Source organism: Schistocerca cancellata, chromosome 3 (genome assembly GCF_023864275.1).
Source record: "Schistocerca cancellata isolate TAMUIC-IGC-003103 chromosome 3, iqSchCanc2.1, whole genome shotgun sequence".
Lineage (NCBI taxonomy): Eukaryota > Metazoa > Arthropoda > Insecta > Orthoptera > Acrididae > Schistocerca > Schistocerca cancellata.
In genome coordinates, this window is record NC_064628.1 from 229,979,180 (window position 1) to 230,000,063 (window position 20,884).

Genomic DNA, 20,884 nt, shown 5'->3' on the forward strand with positions numbered 1-20,884 from the left:
ACAGCTGTGAGCAAAAAGTTTGTAACAGCTTGTGACCTGTTATGTTCAGTGATCTAGCAAGTTGCTCAGTTTCAGTAAAAGTGTTTATCCTCTTAAAAGTTTAGTGTACAATATACGAGGTGTGTTCAAAAGAAAGGTGACTTTACATTTTTCTGAAAAAAATACAAGTATTTATTTATTCATCAATTTCATGTTGTCCCCTTCAAAGTAATCCACCTCAGATACAATACACTTGTGCCAATGGTTCTTCCAATCCTCGAAGCACTTCTCATAAGCACTTTTTGGTACAGCCTTGAGTACTTCCAGCAATGCAGTTTTTATTTCCTCAATCATTGAAAATCTTCAGCCTTTCATAGGTCTCTTCAGTTTTGGGAACAGGAAAAAGTTGCAGGGGGTCAAATCCAGTGAATATGGTGGCAGAGGCAAGATTACCATGTTGTTTTTGGCCAAAAAATCTCTCACAAGCATCGATGAATGAGCATGTGCATTGTTGTGATGCAAAAGCATGAATTGTTTTTCCACAATTCCAGACATTTTCCGCATACTGCTACTCGCTGAGGGCGCATAATATCAAGGTAATACTCCTTATTGACCATACGACCTTGAGGCAAACATTCATGACACACTACGCCACAGTAACTAAAAAAACACTGAGCAAAACTTTGACATTTGATCGAACTTGGCGTGCTTTATACAGTCTTGGCTCTCTGGGATGCTTCCATTGAGATGACTGGGCTTTTGTTTCGATGGCATAAATGTAAAACCATGTTTCGTCACCAGTTATGACCCTTTTGAGCAAATCAGGATAATCAATGACATCATTTAAGAGCTCCTGAGCGATGCTCATGCGACGGTTCTTCTGATCAAAATTGAGAAGTTTTGGCACAAACTTTACTGACAAACGTCTCATGTCTAAAACATCCGAAAAAATTGCATGACACGATACGAGCGGTATCCCAACATCCTCAGTAACTTCTCTCACGGTAATTTGATGATTTTATAAAACAACTTTCTTCAACGTTATCATCTGTTGTTGATGTGCTGGGGCGTCCAGAGTGAGGTTCATCACTGGCATCTTCTTGGCCATCTTGGAAGAGCTTGTACCACTTGTAAACATTTTTTTTTTTATTTACAGCAAACTCACTGTATGCCACTGCCAACATTTCAAGTGTTTTAGAGCACTTGATCCCATTTTTCAAAAACAAAATTTGATGCCAATTCTTTGCTCCATTTTTTATAATAATTGAAAATCGCTGAGCACACTAAAACATGTCTAACCTTTCTATCTGTCAAAAACAAACAAAGTATGCTTTCATTCCAATTGATCCGTAGTGAGGAGATCCTCCAGGATGTGGAACATGTCAGAAAAACAACAATACATGACAAATATTTACAAATAAGCTAATGTACCATTCCACAGGTCCCAAGTGGAATGATCGTCATTTTTTAATGAACACTAAGAGTCATTTTACAAATACTAATGCACTGAATTTAAAATAAAAAAGTTTTTTATTTATTTATAAGGTAATAAACATGTAATACAACTACTGTAATACTTATTTACAATAAACACATTACTACACTGACATGGTGCAGAAGTTAGATTATACTTACACAAACACACACACACACACACACACACACACACACACACACAAATTTTCAGTGAACACATTACTGCACTGAAATTGTGCAGAAGTTATGTTGTACTTATATACAAATCAGTTGGTTTTACTAAGAAATTCATCAATGGAGTAGAAGGAGTTGGCCACCAATAAATCCTTTAGGCTTCTCTTAAACTCAATTTCATTGGTTGTTAAGCTTTTTATGGCTGCTGGCAAGTTATTGAAAATGTGTGTTCCTGAATAATGCACACCTTTTGTACAAGACTAAGTGACTTTAAATCCTTGTGAAGATTATTCTTATTTCTAGTATTGATTCCATGAATTGAGCTGTTGGTTTGAAAAAGTGATATATTTTTAATGACAAATTTCATTAAGGAATAAATATATTGGGAAGCTGTAGTTAGTATCCCTAGTTCCCTAAACAGGCTTCTGCAGGATGTTCTTGAGTTCACACCACATATAATTCTTACTGCACGTTTTTGTGCCCGGAAAACTTTAGCTTGGCTTGATGAATTACCCCAAAAAATAATCCCATATGACATTATGGAATGAAAGTAAGCATAGTATGCCAGCTTTTTCATTTTTGTATCCCCTATGTCTGACAAAATTCGCATTGCAAACAGAGATTTGTTAAGACGCTTCAGCAGTTCTGTGGTGTGCTCCTCCCAGTTGAATTTATTATCAAGCTGTAATCCCAAGAATTTAACACTGTCCACTTCTTCTATCTTCTTGTCATCGTATGTTAGACATATACTCTTGGGACACCCCTTACAAGTTCTGAACTGCATGTAGTGTGTTTTTTCAAAGTTTAGTGACAAAGAATTGGCTAGGAACCAGTGATTAATATCCACAAATATTTTATTGGCTGATCTTTCTAAGACTACACTTGATTTGCTATTTATTGCAATGTTTGTATCATCGGCAAACAAAACAAACTTGGCATCTGGTAATGTTACTGATGAAAGGTCGTTGATATACACAAGAAAAAGTAAGGGCCCCAAAATGGAACCTTGTGGGACCCCACATGTAATTAGTTCCCAGTTGGATGATGCCTGATAGCTTGATACATGTCTCTTTCCTAATAACACCCTTTGTTTCCTGCCAGAGATATAAGATTTGAACCATTTTGCAGCATTTCCTGTTACGCTATAATATTCTAGTTTACTTAAAAGGATATTGTGATTTACACAGTCAAATGCCTTTGACAGATCACAAAATATACCAGTTGCCTGCAATTTTTTGTCTAATGAATTAAGCACATTTTCACTGTAAGTGTAGATAGCCTTCTCAATATCAGAACCTTTTAGAAATCCAAACTGTGACTTTGACAGTATGTTATTTGAGATAAGATGGTTATGAAGACGACTGTACATTACTTTTTCAAAAATTTTTGAGAATGCTGGCAACAGTGAAATTGGACGGAAATTTGATGCTATTTCTTTATCTCCCTTCTTAAACAGTGGCTTAACTTCAGCATATTTCAGCCATTCAGGAAATATTCCACTGATAAACGACTGGTTACACAGATAGCTTAATATGTTACTTAGCTCAGAATCACATTCTTTAATTAACTTTGTTGATATTTCATCATACCCACTAGATGTTTTTGATTTTAAAGATTTTATGATGGACATTATTTCTGTTGGGGTAGTGAGGGTCAAATTCATATTATGGAAGTTACTTGAAATGTCTGGTCTAAGGTAATCCATAGCAGCAGCTACCGAACCTGACAACCCCATCTTTTCAGTAACAGTTATAAAATGTTTGTTAAAAAGTTCTGCAACACTATACACATCTGTCACCAATGTATCATTTACTTTTAATGCTATTTGTTCCTCTTCATGTCTGGTTCTACTGGTCTCCTCCTTCACTATATCCCATATTGTCTTTATTTTGTTATCTGATATGACTATCTTTTCCTTGTAATATATTTGCTTTGACATCCGTATTACAGTCTTTAATATTTTGCAGTATTTCTTATAATGTGCTATAGCATCAACATTGGAAATGTTTCGGATTGACAGATACAGTTTTCTTTTTGTTTTTGTATGCTGTACACTTGAAACTGTGAAGATATGTTTGGGACCTGTGTACCAACATATATATATAAAAAAAAAAAAGATTGATAATCGAATGTACGTTGCCCGCACAATTTTAAAAGTCACCTTAGTTTTTGAACAGCCCTATTATAGAATTCTATATAATGTAGTCTAGTGTTGCTACCATCCTTTTGTGTGTGAATCCAGAAATAAGAAAGGGAACTGGTCTAATTACTGGGTGTTATTGATTCAGAGTTAAAAAGTAATCAAAAATATCTTAGAAATGGATAAATGGTTAAATATTTCAATGACTGAGAGAACAGATCATACTGAAGCTATAGATCATATAACAGGTACAGGGTGTTTCAAAAATGACCAGTATATTTGAAACGGCAATAAAAACTAAACAAGCAGCGATAGAAATACACTGTTTGTTGCAATATGCTTGGGACAACAGTACATTTTCAGGCAGATAAACTTTCGAAATTACAGTAGTTACAATTTTCAACAACAGATGGCGCTGCAAGTGATGTGAAAGATATAGAAGACAACGCAGTCTGTGGGTGCGCCATTCTGTATGTCGTCTTTCTGCTGTAAGCGTGTGCTGTTCACAACGTGCAAGTGTGCTGTAGACAACATGGTTTATTCCTTAGAACAGAGGATTTTTCTGGTGTTGGAATTCCACCGCCTAGAACACAGTGTTGTTGCAACAAGACGAGGTTTTCAACGGAGGTTTAATGTAACCAAAGGACCGAAAAGCGATACAATAAAGGATCTGTTTGAAAAATTTCAACGGACTGGGAACGTGACGGATGAACGTGCTGGAAAGGTAGGGCAACCGCGTACGGCAACCACAGAGGGCAACGCGCAGCTAGTGCAGCAGGTGATCCAACAGCGGCCTTGGGTTTCCGTTCGCCATGTTGCAGCTGCGGTCCAAATGACGCCAACGTCCACGTATCGTCTCATGCGCCAGAGTTTACACCTCTACCCATACAAAATTCAAACGCGGCAACCCCTCAGGTGCCGCTACCATTGCTGCACGAGAGACATTCGCTAACGATATAGTGCACAGGATTGATGACGGCGATATGCATGTGGGCAGCATTTGGTTTACTGACAAAGCTTATTTTTACCTGGACGGCTTCGTCAATAAACAGAACTGGCGCATATGGGGAAGCGAAAAGCCCCATGTTGCAGTCCCATTGTCCCTGCATCCTCAAAAAGTACTGGTCTGGGCCGCCATTTCTTCCAAAGGAATCATTGGCCCATTTTTCAGATCCAAAACGATTACTGCATCACGCTATCTGGACATTCTTCGTGAATTTGTGGTGGTAAAAACTGCCTTAGACGACACTGCGAACACCTCGTGGTTTATGCAAGATGGTGCCCGGCCACATCGCACGGCCGACGTCTTTAATTTCCTGAATGAATATTTCGATGATCGTGTGATTCCTTTGGGCTATCCGAAACATACAGGAGGCGGCGTGGATTGGCCTCCCTATTCGCCAGACATGAACCCCTGTGACTTCTTTCTGTGGGGACACTTGAAAGACCAGGTGTACTGCCAGAATCCAGAAACAATTGAACAGCTGAAGCAGTACATCTCATCTGCATGTGAAGCCATTCCGCCAGACACGTTGTCAAAGGTTTCGGGTAATTTCATTCAGAGACTACGCCATATTATTGCTACGCATGGTGTATATGTGGAAAATATCGTACTATAAAGTTTCCCAGACCGCAGCGCCATCTGTTGTTGAAAATTGTAACTACTGTAATTTCGAAAGTTTGTCTGCCTGAAAATGTACTGTTGTCCCAAGCATATTGCAACAAACGGTGTATTTCTATCGCTGCTCGTTTAGTTTTTATTGCCGTTTCAAATATACCGGTCATTTTTGAAACACCCTGTATGTTCAGATACATAAAACTGCAAACAACTGTGCCTTCACACACAAAGAAAAATGAAAATACAAATAAATATTTATTTTGATTTACTTGTATTTCTGCAAATGCTGAAGACAGACCTGCTTTGTGAATGAAAACCAAAACCTGTAAATTAAAAAGATACCATTCCAGAATGAAATTTCACTCTGCAGTGGAATGTGCGCTGATATGAAACTTCCTGGCAGATTAAAACTGTGTGCCGAACTGAGACTCGAACCCAAGTTCAAGTCTCGCTCCAGCACATAGTTTTAATCTGCCAGAAGTTTCAAAAGATACCTATTTACAAAACACATAATGCTCTGCAAAATTTGAGGATGATCTAGACAAAGTAACATAAAACATCAACTACTTGGTAGAAATGAATCAAAATGTGGGAGCATGTTGCCACGGTCTACCAGTGATGCAGAAAACACTGGAAGTCAGATGGCATGAGATCAGTGTAATTATAGCATCAAATGGGGCTGGCCTCACAACATACAACAGTAGCAGGAAAGAAAAAAGACAGTGGGGTGTCAACTAGTGAGCAATTATTGTGCACAGCGGTAGTGGTCTTCATTACAACATGGCTCAGAGACAAAACTTGGATGGTTTCCTATGGAGAACAATCATCAGGAAATTGGAAGAAGGATTAAGTTTGACAAGTGTGGACCAGAAGTTTGGTATTGCTCACAGCATTGTTTCAAGTGCATGGAGAGCATTCTGAAACACAAGTACTGCTGCCTAAAGGAGAGGAGGTGGTCGACCAGTCAACTAAAGCAGCAGATAACTGCTATATTGTGCAACAGGTGAAAAGGGGCCCAAGTCAAACAGAGTGTCAATTACAACCACATTTAACAGGACGGCAAGGTATGACATCTCACACTGTACAGTGGCATGGTGACTTCATGGGGGGGGGGGGGGGGTTGTCTCTTTGCCCGATGACCAGTATGTTCTGTTGTGTTGACACACGCCCATTGGCAACCCCGTTTGCGATGGTACCATGATACCAAGAGCATAGGGACTGGACCAATGAAGACTTGGGGTGCTCTTTTCCGGTGACAGCAGATTCAGTCTGTGTAGTGTTTCTGGACTTACCCTTATGTGGTGAGAGGAGGAAACACACGTCACCTAGGGGTGCATCTGGGCTTATGATGTGGGGAGGCATAATACTGCATGGGCATACCGACCTCCAAATCTTTGGGCACAGTACAGTCCTCAGTCATCGTTATTGTGACATTGCACTCCTTCTCCAAATGCCTCTTTTCGGGGGTGCATTCACATGCGACTTTATTTTTATGAAGGGCAAAGAGCAACTTTTACAAAGGACAATGTGTGAGCGCATCTAACAGTGCATGTGGAGTAGCTCTTGGAATGAGAGGACATTTTGGGAACTGACTGGCCAGCCAATTCCCGACCTAAATCCCAGCGAGCACATATGGGATTCAAAGGGGGAACATACTGCAGCACATATAAATGCACCCACAACAACCCAGCAGTTTTCAACTGTGCTGACAAAGGACTGGAATGCCCTACTTCAAGATCCCCTTACCAATCTTGTGGCCAGCTTGGCAGCACCCTGCAGAGAACATATTATTCACCATGATGACATGCCCTACTAAGAACTGTGTGCAGCATTTTTTAATGTCCAGGGGACCATCATAAATTGCGCTAACTTCAGTGTAATTATTGTCTTTGAAAGGAAGAGTCATTTCTATTCTTCTCGTTGTTTATCTTTCCGTTTTCTTCTGCACTATACTGTAACAGTTATTTCTACATACAGACCGAGTTTTATTGACCTATGTTACTTCGGAGTAAAACATCATACAAAAGTTACTTTTGTCCGGATGTTTTGCACACCAGGGCATTTTCTATTCAAATATGTATTTTTGAATAGCTGCTGGAATTATAGAAAATTCAAAAAATGTCTATTAAATCCTGTGCATTGGTCAATAAAAAGTCCCTATGGGCATCTTACTTAATAGCAAATTTAAAAAAGCTCCACTGTCAAATGATACGAATTTTGGAAATTGGCAATGACCAATCTGAGGAATTTATTGCAATGATTAATTGAAGTTCAAAATTTGCATTTCAGGTGGATTATGCTACAAGCTTCCCACAGCTCCTGCAATATGGAAAGTATTGTTATGCTGAATATGCACAAAGATTTACTATTTTGTCAGCTTTTAGCAGTGCATGTTACTGGCGAGGAGATTTTTAAAAAAGTAAATGCATTTTTTGATGAAATGAGCAGGAATGGAATAAATATATTGACTTTTGTATTGATGGTGCAATGGCAATGATGGAAGAAGTACTGAAAAGAATTAAATGAAACTTTTTGTGCTTCAAAATGTGCCACAAACAACAAATCAACACTAAAGAAACTGGTTAAGATTTTTATTATGAGAACCATGTCTGCCATCTATCTTTCCTGTAAGCACCAGGTATCTCCAGAAAGTAAGTACAATTTTATAAAAAGAACTCATAGAAACATTTTTGCAAACCAAAATTTATTTTTACAAGAAATAGCATATCTTGAACTATTTTTCTACATAGTTGTCACAAATGTTTACATATTTGTCATAGCAGAAACCAACTTTTCTATGCTCTCTTCACAGAAAGGTGCCACCAGTGAAGACGTGTACAGCTGATCACCATTTTTTCTGCTTTCATTGCTGTCAAAGTATCCTCCTCCAAAGTTACACTTTATATTCAAGAACAAGTCATAGTCACAAGCTGCACGATCGGGGCTGTATTGCAGGTAATCAAACTGCTGCTAAGCCAATTGCTGAATAAGGTTTTGAGTGACACCTGCAGAATGGGGATCTGCATTGTCATGAAGCAATACAATGCCTTGACTGAACATTTTCTTTTTGAATTTCATGCTCAAGTTTCCTCAATGTTTAACAGTATCGTACCACATTGATGGTTTCACCTCTGGGAAGGAATTCAGCAATCAGAATGCCCTCTCTAAGGACACACTGCACACAGTTTATTGTGTTGACAATGTTACTTTGAACCTTTGTTTATTGACTGCCTCCACACCATCATCTCTTGTTTTGATTCTGGAGTGACATGATGAACCCAAGTTTCATCACCTGTCACAATTCTGTTTAAAAATACATCTTGCTCATCGCAGTTTCGGCTAAGAAATCTCAAAGCACTGACAAGTCACTTCATTTTGTGGACACCCATAAGCATTTTCAGAACCCAATGGGAATACAATTTGCAAAAATTTAAACAATTTGTGAGAATTTCATGCAAAACAGCTTTTGAAATTTGTGGGAACTCATCACAAAGCATTCTTATTGTGAACCATCTGTTTTCATGAATTTTCTCTTTCACCTTCTCAACTAAACAATCATTGACAACAAAGGTCACTCTCTCCATGCTTATTCATGAACAATTTTTCGTCCATCATTCAACTGTCTCACCCTCTTTCTCACCATTCTGCCAATCATTACATACCTGCAAACTGATGGTGAATTTCACCTAGCTTAACATTCTTTGCATTAAAAAAATAAAAAAAGGCATATTACAGAATGTACTTCACATTCGGTGGGTTCAGAGATTGTCTTGAACATTTTGAACCATCACTAACAAATGTAAAAACCACAGAATACGGCTGTAATGTCATCAGTGGAAAGACAATGAACCAGAAAGATGAGTGCGAAAGTATGGAACTGCAACACTAGTGCTGCAGTGGTGATGGAATGAAATGGTACTTACTTTCTTGGCTTGTCTTGTATTAGTTGCGACAGGTGGTATTTGTTGTTGCATATTATAAGGGCAAAGTACTCAAGTTTTCTTCTCTTGATGACAGTGAGAATTTCTAAATATTTGCTCATAGGCCACAGCACTGCCACACTTTTAACTTTGATATGCCCATATTTCAAATACCTCCAGTTTCATACACAATACTGTGGTAAGTGTCCATGACACAACTCCATACAGTAAGATACTGAACACATTGCACTGAAGTAGCCCACTGTGAAATGAAATACTTACATCACAGCTAGTCAGAACTTTCTTCATTTTCCAGGAAGAACTTCTCTGGCTTGTTCAATTATGCAGTGAATTTTTTGAGAGAAGTCTCGCTTATCGCTGATTTGACACCCCACATATTTATGTGATGAAAGACATTCTATATTATCACTGCCAAATTTAAGAGTGAGCTGCATTTCACCTCTGTTTCTGCTGACAACTATCAATTTTGTCTTCTTGGCATTTATACATAATCCCATGGCGTTGCTCTCTTCAGTAATAGTACTTAGTAGTGCTTGAAGATCTTCCAGCCTGGTTGCAAGTATGACAGTGTCATCAGCGTACCTGATGATACTGATGATAACATCATTAACAACCCATTCTTGATATTTTCTGTCAACAGTATCTCAAAAAACTTTTCAGAAATGATTTTAAACAGTAATGGGGAGAGTGCAGCTCTGGTAGACTCCTTTCACAATCAATACTAATTCTGTGAACTGACCATTGACATACACGCTAACATTTTTGTTCCAGTACACATTACCAATCACCAAGATGTCACTACCATCCAGTCCCAGTCCACCTAAAATATGCATCAGTTCACCAAGCTGAGCACAGTCAAAAGCTTTCTCAACCTTCGTTTCTGGAAGATGATGATTTTGCATTACGTATTTCCTTACTTTCTGCAATTCTCTGTACATTAGGAAGTCTTTACTTTTGAAGGATCTTCTGCAACCAAACAGTTGTAGAATTTCATCTGTCATCCAAGGCTTGGGTGCTTGCTTTCCATGTCCTTTAGTTTTTTGTGGCTTACTTCGTAAGCTATAAATTTGACTTGGTTACAAGTGTCTTCATCATCATTTATACCTATGTTTGATAGGCTGTAATCTACTTTCATACAAATTGCTGTTTGGACTTCGTTCCTCAGTACTGACAGGGCGTATACGCGGCGGACACGAAAAAAATACTAAGATTATTCCTATATTTCCTGGTTAAAAATACAGCTTTTCTGGGTGAAAGTACATTTTTTCCATGTAATTGATAATATACGTACCTTCGGAGCTATAACATGTATCAGTCCTTTGAATGGTAAAGGTTTTACACACCAGTGTAGAACTTCCCAGCACTTCCAGCAGAAAACAACACATTTTGAAAAGACCCTTAATGCCTGGCAACATGTACACTGCAGATTTTAATATTATGAAAGTATAAATACAAGTTCACCAATTACGGCACGGTAGTTTCTGTACACAGAACACAAATACATAAGTGCGATGTCCATGCTTTGATACGGAAGCAGAGGCTGTTGTTGCATTCTGAGTAGCCTGGCAGTGAACTTTGAATTCAGAAAACTATGGCGCAATACATATTCTTGCTTCACAAGATATGATTATTAGATAACATTTTTCATCAAGGAAATCTAAGCTTTCACATGTAATACTGGTCCACAAAAGATTTTTTTTCTCTTTTTTTCCAAGTGTATGGTTAGGCAGGATCCTATGAGCACAGCTTAAACTGCAGCAGCTGAATATTTCTGACAAGCATGATCGCAAATTTCACTGCTGTGCACCGAACATTTCATGGGTTACCTGGCTGAATACATGTTCTGTCAAGCAATTCAACTTTTCTGCAGAAATGTCGATTACCTGTGAAATTGCTCAAGAACTTCTTGCCATCGTTATTGCACAATTTGTAAGCTATGAAAAAACTACCATAAATACGAAAAACTAACTTTGAAGATTGGTCTTTTTTAGCGTGTGTTCTCTTTAAGATAAATCAAACATAAATGTGCCAGTAAAATTTTAAATGATGGCATTAATGGCTGGTCTTCTGGACCTGAAATTTTTCTAAGCTGCCAATCCTGCTCCTCAAATTGTAAAGTTTTGATAGAGTCAGACTCTACACGATTTACAAAATTCACCACATATTCTCACAAGTTTCATAACTCATCTTACTGTCGAGGAAATTTACTTTGTAAGTATGGCTCCTCCAAACATCATTTGCAATATTTTCCCATGACTTATTAGAAACATACACAGTTATGACGTCACACTCACTGAACGATGTTTGTTTCTACGATATATTGCATAGTCTTCATCCTAAAGCCTTTGACACATTTGCTGTCAGCACACGCTTGTATGTGCACTATCGTTTTCTTGTTATAAATAGCGCATTTTCTTTACAACTAAAGTTTTATTTTGGTTTCTTCTCTCATTTATGTTTTGTTGCTGCATTATTATTCTGCATTAGTGGGATAAAGTCAAATTATTTGTTACAGTATCAGTTCTTATCAGCCAAAATTACGGAAAATTCCCAGAATCTTAAAACAATCCCAGGTGTTTCCCAGGTGAAAAAATTAACAGGTTTATACTGGATTTCCCAGTTGTCCTGGGTCACAGTTTGATTGCTTCACTGTACTGGGTGACTATTTTTGTACGTGTTTTTCCATAATTTTCTCCATTCCTTTTCCTCTTCATTTGTTTTGTGAGTCTGTGTAGGTCATTAGAGAAATTGAGGAACTTTTTGGTTAGTTCAGATTAACTTACAATTCCATGGCTTCAGGCAAATTTCTACGTTCACAGCTTTGGCGCACTTGTCCTAGGCTGTTCCATTTGCATGATGGCTTTGGAGTTTTCCCTTTTTGGCCTGATGTTTTGGTTCAATATTTGTCTTTTTCTGCTCACTGCCAGAAATGTTTGTGTGCTATTTGCCCTTTTTAATGATCTGGTTGTGTCGGTATTCTCCATTCTTTTTGGTCTGTTCAAGCGCTATCTTTCAAATACACTAGCAAGTACTCATATCTGAGCTGCCACTATTTGTGTGTGTCCACATAGAAACATGAATTTTTTTCAATCTTTTCCACTACCAATGTAAAGGGTGCAACATTTCTTCATATAGGTCCAAGAAAGCCATTTTATTGTCCCAGAGGTTGCCCGATACATGCCCCATCAACATAAGGCACACGTTTAAGTTGAGGCTTTTAACAGAGATTTGTACTTGCCTTACCATCCAGACTGTTAAGCCAAGAACCCTGCACCATGTGGCACACAGTGCTCCATCATCATCTGAAACAGTGGTCATTGTAGCATGCACAGAGCTTACAGCCATACATGACTGGAGCAGTAATCAACTCTCAGCTCCCCAAACCTATAACCTTTCATGACTGGCTGAGTTTCCTGAGGTACACATCATCTGGCACAACAGCAGGCTATGTGCGACTTCTCAGTTGCCATGGATGTTGTAAGCATTATTACAAACCATCATCCATTATACTGTGTGCATATCTGCTAGTTTATTCAATAGCACAAATCTGCAATACTTCACAAGCCTTTTGTACATCACAGTGACGTGCATGGAGTGTTGGCACTCAAGGTTCCACATATACTTAAAGTACACAAAGAATTACAAATGAAATAACAACTGGTGAAGTGTACTTCAACAAAAACTTTGGTATTGTGTCAGTGAGAATAAAGGTAGCAGTCTTTTGGCACTCACTATTCATCCTCATAACATTTGTGATTTTCCATTCTTATTGTCATTCTTTGTTGTTCTTCCCGCTAATTAAAACAATGCCATATAAAGTGGTTTGCAACTCTAGCCCAACAATTACTTCCTTGGCCAGTTGTCACTGTCTCAACTTTACATGACCCTTTCTACCGCCTCTTTATTGCTGTAACTAACTCAGCTAACTCTGCTACTCCCAATTATTCATGTGCGGACTATTTACGCATCTTTAAAAAAGAGGGCAGTGGAGGGAGGTGGGGGGAGAAAACATATGCAATATTTTTCTCTAGCAAACAATAACAAACAACCCATCATGTGACAATAACTGCCATTTCGATTGTTTAAATGACTGCCACGTGACAATAGAGTACCATTTCCATTGTTATCAGCCAACCTGTTCCATGTAAATCTAATACAAATTCAGTTGTCTACACTGAATTGACAAAGAAACTGGTATAGGTATGCGTATTCAAATACAGAGAGATGTAAACAGGCACAATACAGCACTGCCGTCGGCAATGCCTATATAAGACAACAAGTGTCTGGTGCAGTTGTTCAATTGGTTACTGCTGCTACAATGGCAGGTTATCAAGATTTAAGTAATTTTGAACATGGTGTTATAGTCAGCACACGAACGATGGGACACAGCATCTCCAAGGTAGCGATGAAGTGGGGATTTTCCCATATGACCATCTCACCAGTGTACCATGAATATCAGGAATCCAATAAAACATAAAAAACCTCCGACATCGCTGTGGCTGGAAAAAGATGCTGCAAGAAAGCAGCCAATGACGTGTGAAGAGAATCATTCAACATGACAGAGGTACAACCCTTCCACAAATTTCTGCAGATTTCAATGCTGAGCCATCAACAAGAGTCAGGGTGTGAACCATTCACCAAAACGTCACTGATATGGGCTTTTGGAGCTGAAGGCCTACTCGTATAACCTTGATGACTGCATAACACAAAGCTTTACGCCTTGTCTGCGTTTGTACACACCGACATTGGACTGTTGATGCCTGGAAACATGTTGCCTGGTAGGACAAATCTCGTTCCAGATTGCATCGAGCCAATGGATGTGTATAGGGGACTGTTCAAGCTGGTGGAGGCTCTGTAATGGTGTGGGCATGTGCAGTTGGAGTGATATGAGACCCCTGATGTATCTAGATACAACTCTGACAGGTGACATGTATGTAAGCATCCTGTCTGATCACCTGCATCCATTCACATCGATTATGCATTCCGACAGACTTCGGAAATTCCAGCAGGACAATACAACACCCCACACGTCCAGAATTGTTACAGAGTGGCTCCAGGAATACTCTTCTGAGTTTAAACACTTCCGCTGGCCACCAAACTCCCCAGACATGAACATTATTGAACATATCTGGGCCACCTTGCAACGCGCTGTTCAGAAGAGATCTCCACCCCCTCTTACTCTTACGGATTTATAGACAGCCCTGCAGCATTCATGGTGTCAATTCCCTCCAGCACTACTTCAGACATTAGTAGAGTCTATGCCACATCTTGTTGTGGCACTTCCGCATGTTTGCAGGTGCCCTACACGATATTAGGCAAATGTACCAGTTTCTTTGGCTCTTCAGTGTACATCTACATCTACATCTACATCTATACTCTGCAAACCACTGTGAGATGCATGGCAGAGGGTACATCTCATTGTACCAGTTGTTAAGGTCTCTTTCCATTCCATTCAAGTATGGAGCACAGGAAGAATGATTGTTTTTGAGTGCCTCTGTAGGTGTGGTAACTAATCTAATTTTATCCTCACGATCCTTATGTGAGCAGTACATAGGAGATTGTAACGTTCCTAGAGTCATCATTTAAAGCCAGTTCTTGAAACTTTGTTAATAGACTTTCTTGTGATGGTTTACATCTTTCTTGTGATAGTTTACAGCAATCTTCAAGAGTATTCCGTATCTCTGTGATACCCTCCCATGGATGAAACAAACCTGTGACCATTCATGCTGCCCTTCTCTGTACATGTTCAATACCCCCTGTTAGTCCTATTTGGTACAAGTCCCACACCCTTGAGCAATAGTCTACACCCAGTTACACGAGTGATTTGTAAGCTATCTCCTTTGTAAACTGACTGGATTTCTTCAGTATTCTATCAATAAACCAAAGCCTACCACCTGCTTTACCCATGACTGAGCCTATGTGATCATTCCATTTCATAGCGCTACAAAGTGTTACACCCAGGTACTTGTATGAGTTGACAGATTCCAACAGTGACTCACTTACATTATAGTCATAGGATACTGTATTTTTTCGTTTTGAGAAGTGCAAAGTTTTAAACTTCTGAATATTTAGAGCAAGTTGCCAATCTCTGTACCATGTTGAAATGTTATCAAGATCTGATAGAATATTTATGCAGCTTCTTTCAAATAGTACTTCATTATAGATAACTGCATTATCTGCAAAAAGCCTGATTTTTCTATAATACTGTCTGCAGGGTCATTAACAAACACAAATAGCAAGGGTCCCAACTCACTTCCCTGGGGCACACCCACAAGTTACTTCTAATCTGATGAATACTCTCCACAGTGTGTCCTCCCCACAGAAAAGTCCCTCATCCAGTCACAAATTCCACTCAATACCCCACATGATCGTACTTTTGACAATAAGCTTAGGGACGGTACTGAGGCAAACACTTTTCGGAAATCAAGAAATACTGCATCTACCTGACTGCCTTGATCCAAAGCTTTCAGTATGTCATGTGAGAAAAGTGCAAGTTGGGTTTCACACAATTGATGTTTTCGAAATCCATGTTGGTTGGCATTTTCTGCTGTTAATTGGCATGTAAGTGTCAACAAAGCAAGTTAAAAGAAATCTGTAAAAAAAGACAATGGAGAAATTAAAGAAATATTTGTTGATATTAAAATAAAAACCAGAATTAACTGAAAGTTTAGAAGGTGAAAACTGCTGCAAAACTAAGTGCTGATTACGCTATTGGAAACTGTTTGGGACTTTAAAAAGAATAAGCAGAAAATACAGGATTTTGTCAGGAAATGCAATTCTAGTTCTGAACCATCTGCACAGAAAAGCATGAAGAGATCACCTACATTTGATGAATTATATGCTGCTCTTCTGCAATGGTTTAGCCAGAATTGAGCATAAGGTGTCATTGTTTCAAGCATGATGTGTACTGAAAAAGCTAAATGTTTTCATGAAGCTCTAGGGTTAGAGGGAGAATTTAATGTCTCATCTGGATGGCTAACCAGATGCAAACAGTATCATGGGATTTGCAAACTTACTGTGCAAGGAGAATGTCTCAGTTCAAGTGTAGAAGAAGAGAATTTCTCACCACTAATGCCTGTGGGAACCACAACGTGAAACTACTAGTGATTGGAAATCAAAAATCTCTGATCATTCAAGGATACTGCAGCTAAAAAGGATACTGCAGCTAAGGGCCTCTCTGTGCATTATTACAAATGAAAAGGAACATGAATGAATTGTTCAAAAACTGGTTCCATACACGTTTTGTACCACAAGTTTGGTTATTTCTAGAGGAGAAAGGATTGCCACAGGAGGCTGTTCTATTGGTTGATAACACTCCTTCACATCCCAATGTGGATTCTTGTATGTGATTATGGTCTCATCGCAACTAAGTTTTTACCTCCTAACATGACTGCCATTATACAGCAAATGGACAACAGTGCAGCTGCATCGGTATAACAGCACTACTGGGCTGATCTACTGAGAAAGCTAGCTGATGAGGATGATTTGGTGGCATTCTGAAACAAGTTTAAATTCTAGGTGCCATACAAGGGATTTCTGATGCCTGACAGGAAGTCAAGCCACATACACTAGTTCGATCATGAAGGAAAATTATGGTAGATATAGAAGAAAGTGATTTTCAAGGTTTCAGTGATAGAAGAAATAACAACAGCACAAATAATGAATCTAGCAACAGGTTAAATAGTTTTGAAGATGTCAATGAAGAAAATCAGAATGAACGGTTGAAGACCAATGCATATGAAACCAGCTTCCAGTAAATGAGTGACACCGAAATTGTGACTACTGCTTCACAACAAAAAAAAGTAGAGGGCAGTGAAAATGATATGTGAATGAAAGCAGTGACCTTGTCATCGCTATACTTCAATGCAATGTGTTGGTACTCTTCTAGATTATAAGGGCCAGAGGGGGTTTCATGACGAGGACATTATTGTTGCAAGAAAAATTCAAAATTCCATGAGAAAAAATGCCAAATCTACTCAGAAGCAGACCAACATCAGACAATTTTAATAAATAAAGAGGCCTACAGTACCTATGCAAAGAACTGGGATAAACTTTTGAACAAAAATACGTGTTTGAAAATATCTTGATTATTCATGTTTTTCAATTATTTGTTTATCTTTTCCTCCACATAAACTCGAGTAATCGATAGTATACTGTATTAGCCCTCTCAGATTTGGCAGACTTCTAAATGGACTAGCCAACACAATGTTTTTTTAATTGTTTGGACACATTTCAGCTCAAAAGACCAAATTAAGTACTAGATGTGGTAATTGTTGCCATTTTAGATTCAATGTATTTCCCATGAGAAGATATTGCTCAATACATCACCTCAGGCAAAGCCCCATGTATCTGAACAAGCCAAACATGAAAAGGTATGCAATAATTACTCCATATTTTGGTCACTGTCACCTTGACAGCCTTCCATCTCTCACTATCCTTGCCACTTGAACTGTTAAGCCAAGTTACCCACTCTGCTCATTCGGTGGTCAGGTTGCTACAAGGTTTCAGAACGTACAGTTATAGAAAGGAGATTTCACTGTGGTATTTCTCCCCTTAATTAACTGTGTGTCCGTCTTATGACTTGAGACCATAATGAAGCATGTCAGAAGAGAGGCAAGTTTCATCTGATAAAAAACTGCTGGTAAAGTATTGAGAATCAATTTTCCAAGACCACAGATGTTTGCCACTACCTCGAATTTTCACATGGCAAACATCTAACTCATGCATAGAAAGACCACGCATAAAGGATGACTTTTCTATGTCCACACTTATTACTTTATCTCTGCAAGTGCATATCTTGAAACCAAGTGCCACACTTCTTCTAACACACCACTCTACACAGTGCCATCTTCCGAAATATTAAGGAATGCAATTATTGCCTTTAGTCACAGTGTGGTTATTAGCTGTGTTCTCACTGAAGGTAATTATTATTCACACCCTTTTTATTTGTCCCTTATCTACCTACATATCAACACAGGCAGGTGCTAAAATAGGAACAATTTCAATATCAAAACCACTAACATTTGCAGAAAAAACAATACAAGCTACAATGTCACTGCTGAAACACACGCGCATGCCACCCGCCACCCCCCCCCCCCCCCCCCACACACACACACACACAAATAGAGGGTAACTTCCTACAGGATGCAAGCAACAATCTGGAGACGGTTGTGGAGGGGAAAGGGAAGGGGAAGCGGAAGGGGAAGGGGAAGGGGAAGGGGAAGGGGAAGGGGAAGGGGAAGGGGAAGGGGAAGGGGAAGGGGAAGGGGAAGGGGAAGGGGAAGGGGAAGGGGAAGGGGAAGGGGAAGGAATAGTAATGGACAGGTGGGCAGAAAGACAAAGACTCACAGACTAGAGCGCCAACTGCACAGCACCAGGGGATTGTGGGGCAGGGAGGTGGGGAAAAAGGTAACAAAAAAGGAGAGGAGTTAAGAAAGACAGGTAGATGCATTGGCAGAGGGCTACAAATCAACAGGGTGGGAGATGAGAATGGGGAAGAGATGATACAACAGAGCGGGTGGAAACTGTTGGGTGGAGGACACGGGGACAGTATGTTACCATAGGTTGAGGCTGGGATAATTACGGGAGTGGTGAATGCGTTGTAAGAATAACTCCCATCTGCGCAGTTCAGAGAAGCTGGTGGTGGATGGAAGGATCTAGATGGCTCGGGTAGTGAAGCAGCCATTGAAATTGAATGTATTGTCTTCAGCTGCATGTTGTGTCACAGAGTAGTCTACTTTGCTTTTAGCCACAATTTGGCACTGCCTGTTCATCCTGGTGTATAGCTGATTGGAAGTCATACCAATACAAAAAGCTGTGCAATGATTGCAGCAGAGCTGGTAAATAACATGGCTGCTCTCACAGGTGGCCCAGCCCCTGATGGGGTAGGATACAGCTGTGACAGGAATGGAATAGGAAGTGCTGGATTGGGCAGGGTTCGCACCTGATCTGCTCTTCAGTACTGCTCTGTGTACACTTGTTATTAGTATATTTGCTTCTAATAGTCCTGTGTTGTATATTGATATTCATGTCATGCTCTACATATTATTTAAATAATGAAAAATGTAATGTTGATGTGATGATTGTCCATGACTGAAACCGGTTGATATTTGGGTTTAAAATAAAAGCAGCTGATGGTCAAACAAGCATTTTATACATTACTTGACAGCTGTTGATAGTCACCTTCCAAAAATGTTTAAAACTGCGGGGAGTGCCTGCCTGTGAAGGCCTTGGTGAGACTCCTCAGCATACTGAGCAAGGGATGGGAGGTTTTTTTTTAATTGTGAAAGGAATGACAACTGTCAAAATGCAGGTACTGTTTGTGGTTGGTGGGTTTAATGTGGACAGAGGTGCAGATGAGGCCATCATAGAGGAGGAGGTCAACATCTAGGAAGGGGGCATGCTGGGTTGAGGAGTACCACGTGAAGCGGATGGGACAGAAGATGTTGAGACTGTGAAGGAACAAACATAGGGTGTCTTGGCCCTGAGTCCAGATCATGAAGATGTCATCAATGGACCTGAGCCAGACAAGGGGTTTGGTGTTTGGGGAGTCTAGGAGGGTCTCCTCTAGCTGGCCCATAAAAAGGTTGGCATAGGACAGTGCCAATGGGTGCCCATGGCTGTGTTGCAGATTTGTGTATACCTTCCCTTGAAATGAGAAGTAGTTGTGGGTTAAGATAAAGTTAGTAAGGTGAATGAGGAAATAAGTAGTGAGTTTGGAGTCTGAAGGATGTTGGGAAAGGTAGTGTTCAATAGTGGTAAGGTGGCGTCAACAGTGTTGAGCAGGATCCAGGAGGTAAAGGGGTGGGTATTGAGGAGAGTTGGTGAAGGAAGTTGGTTGGTTGGTTTTGAGGAAGGAGACCAGACAGCGAGGTCATCGGTCTCATCGGATTAGGGAAGGACGGGGAAGGAAGTCGGCCGTGCCCTTTTAAAGGAACCATCCTGGCATTTGCCTGGAGTGATTTAGGAAAATCACGGAAAACCTAAATCAGGATGGCCGGACGCGGGATTGAACCGTCGTCCTCCCGAATGCGAGTCCAGTGTCTAACCACTGCGCCACCGCGCTCGGTCTGTGAAGGAAGTGGTTGGTGTCTTTGACATGGGAGAATAAATGACGGGCAACTGATTGGAGATGTTGGTCAATGAGGGCTGAAATTCTTTCAGTGGGGGCACAATAACCAGCCACTTGGGGCATCCATGATTCAATGGGTTTGTGGATTTCAGGGAGCACATAGAAGGTGGGTGTGCAGGGTGTCATAGGGGTGAGGAGGGAAATGGATTCAGGAGAGATGTTCTGGCTAAGGCACAAGGCTTTAAGCAAGTACTGGACTTCTGGGATGGGATCACTCTGCCAGAGTTTATAGGTGGAGTAGTCAGATAATTTGCAGAGACCTTCTGCCAGGTAACCACTGTGATTCATAACAACAGTGGCGGAAACTTTGTCTGCAGATAGTCTGATTACGGTAAGATTTGTTTTGAGGTTGTGTATGGATGTTCTTTCTTTTGCTAAAAGGTTAGTGTTCTGAGGAATGGACCTGGGGAAGGATATTTAGACTC

General features: G+C 39.8%; 1 protein-coding gene across 2 annotated transcripts in view; it reads right to left on the reverse strand.

The window, feature by feature from the left end:
• Window positions 1-20,884, reverse strand: part of LOC126174861 (uncharacterized protein C2orf42 homolog) — a 231,343-nt gene that overhangs the window by 134,081 nt on the left and 76,378 nt on the right. The window lies entirely within an intron of this gene.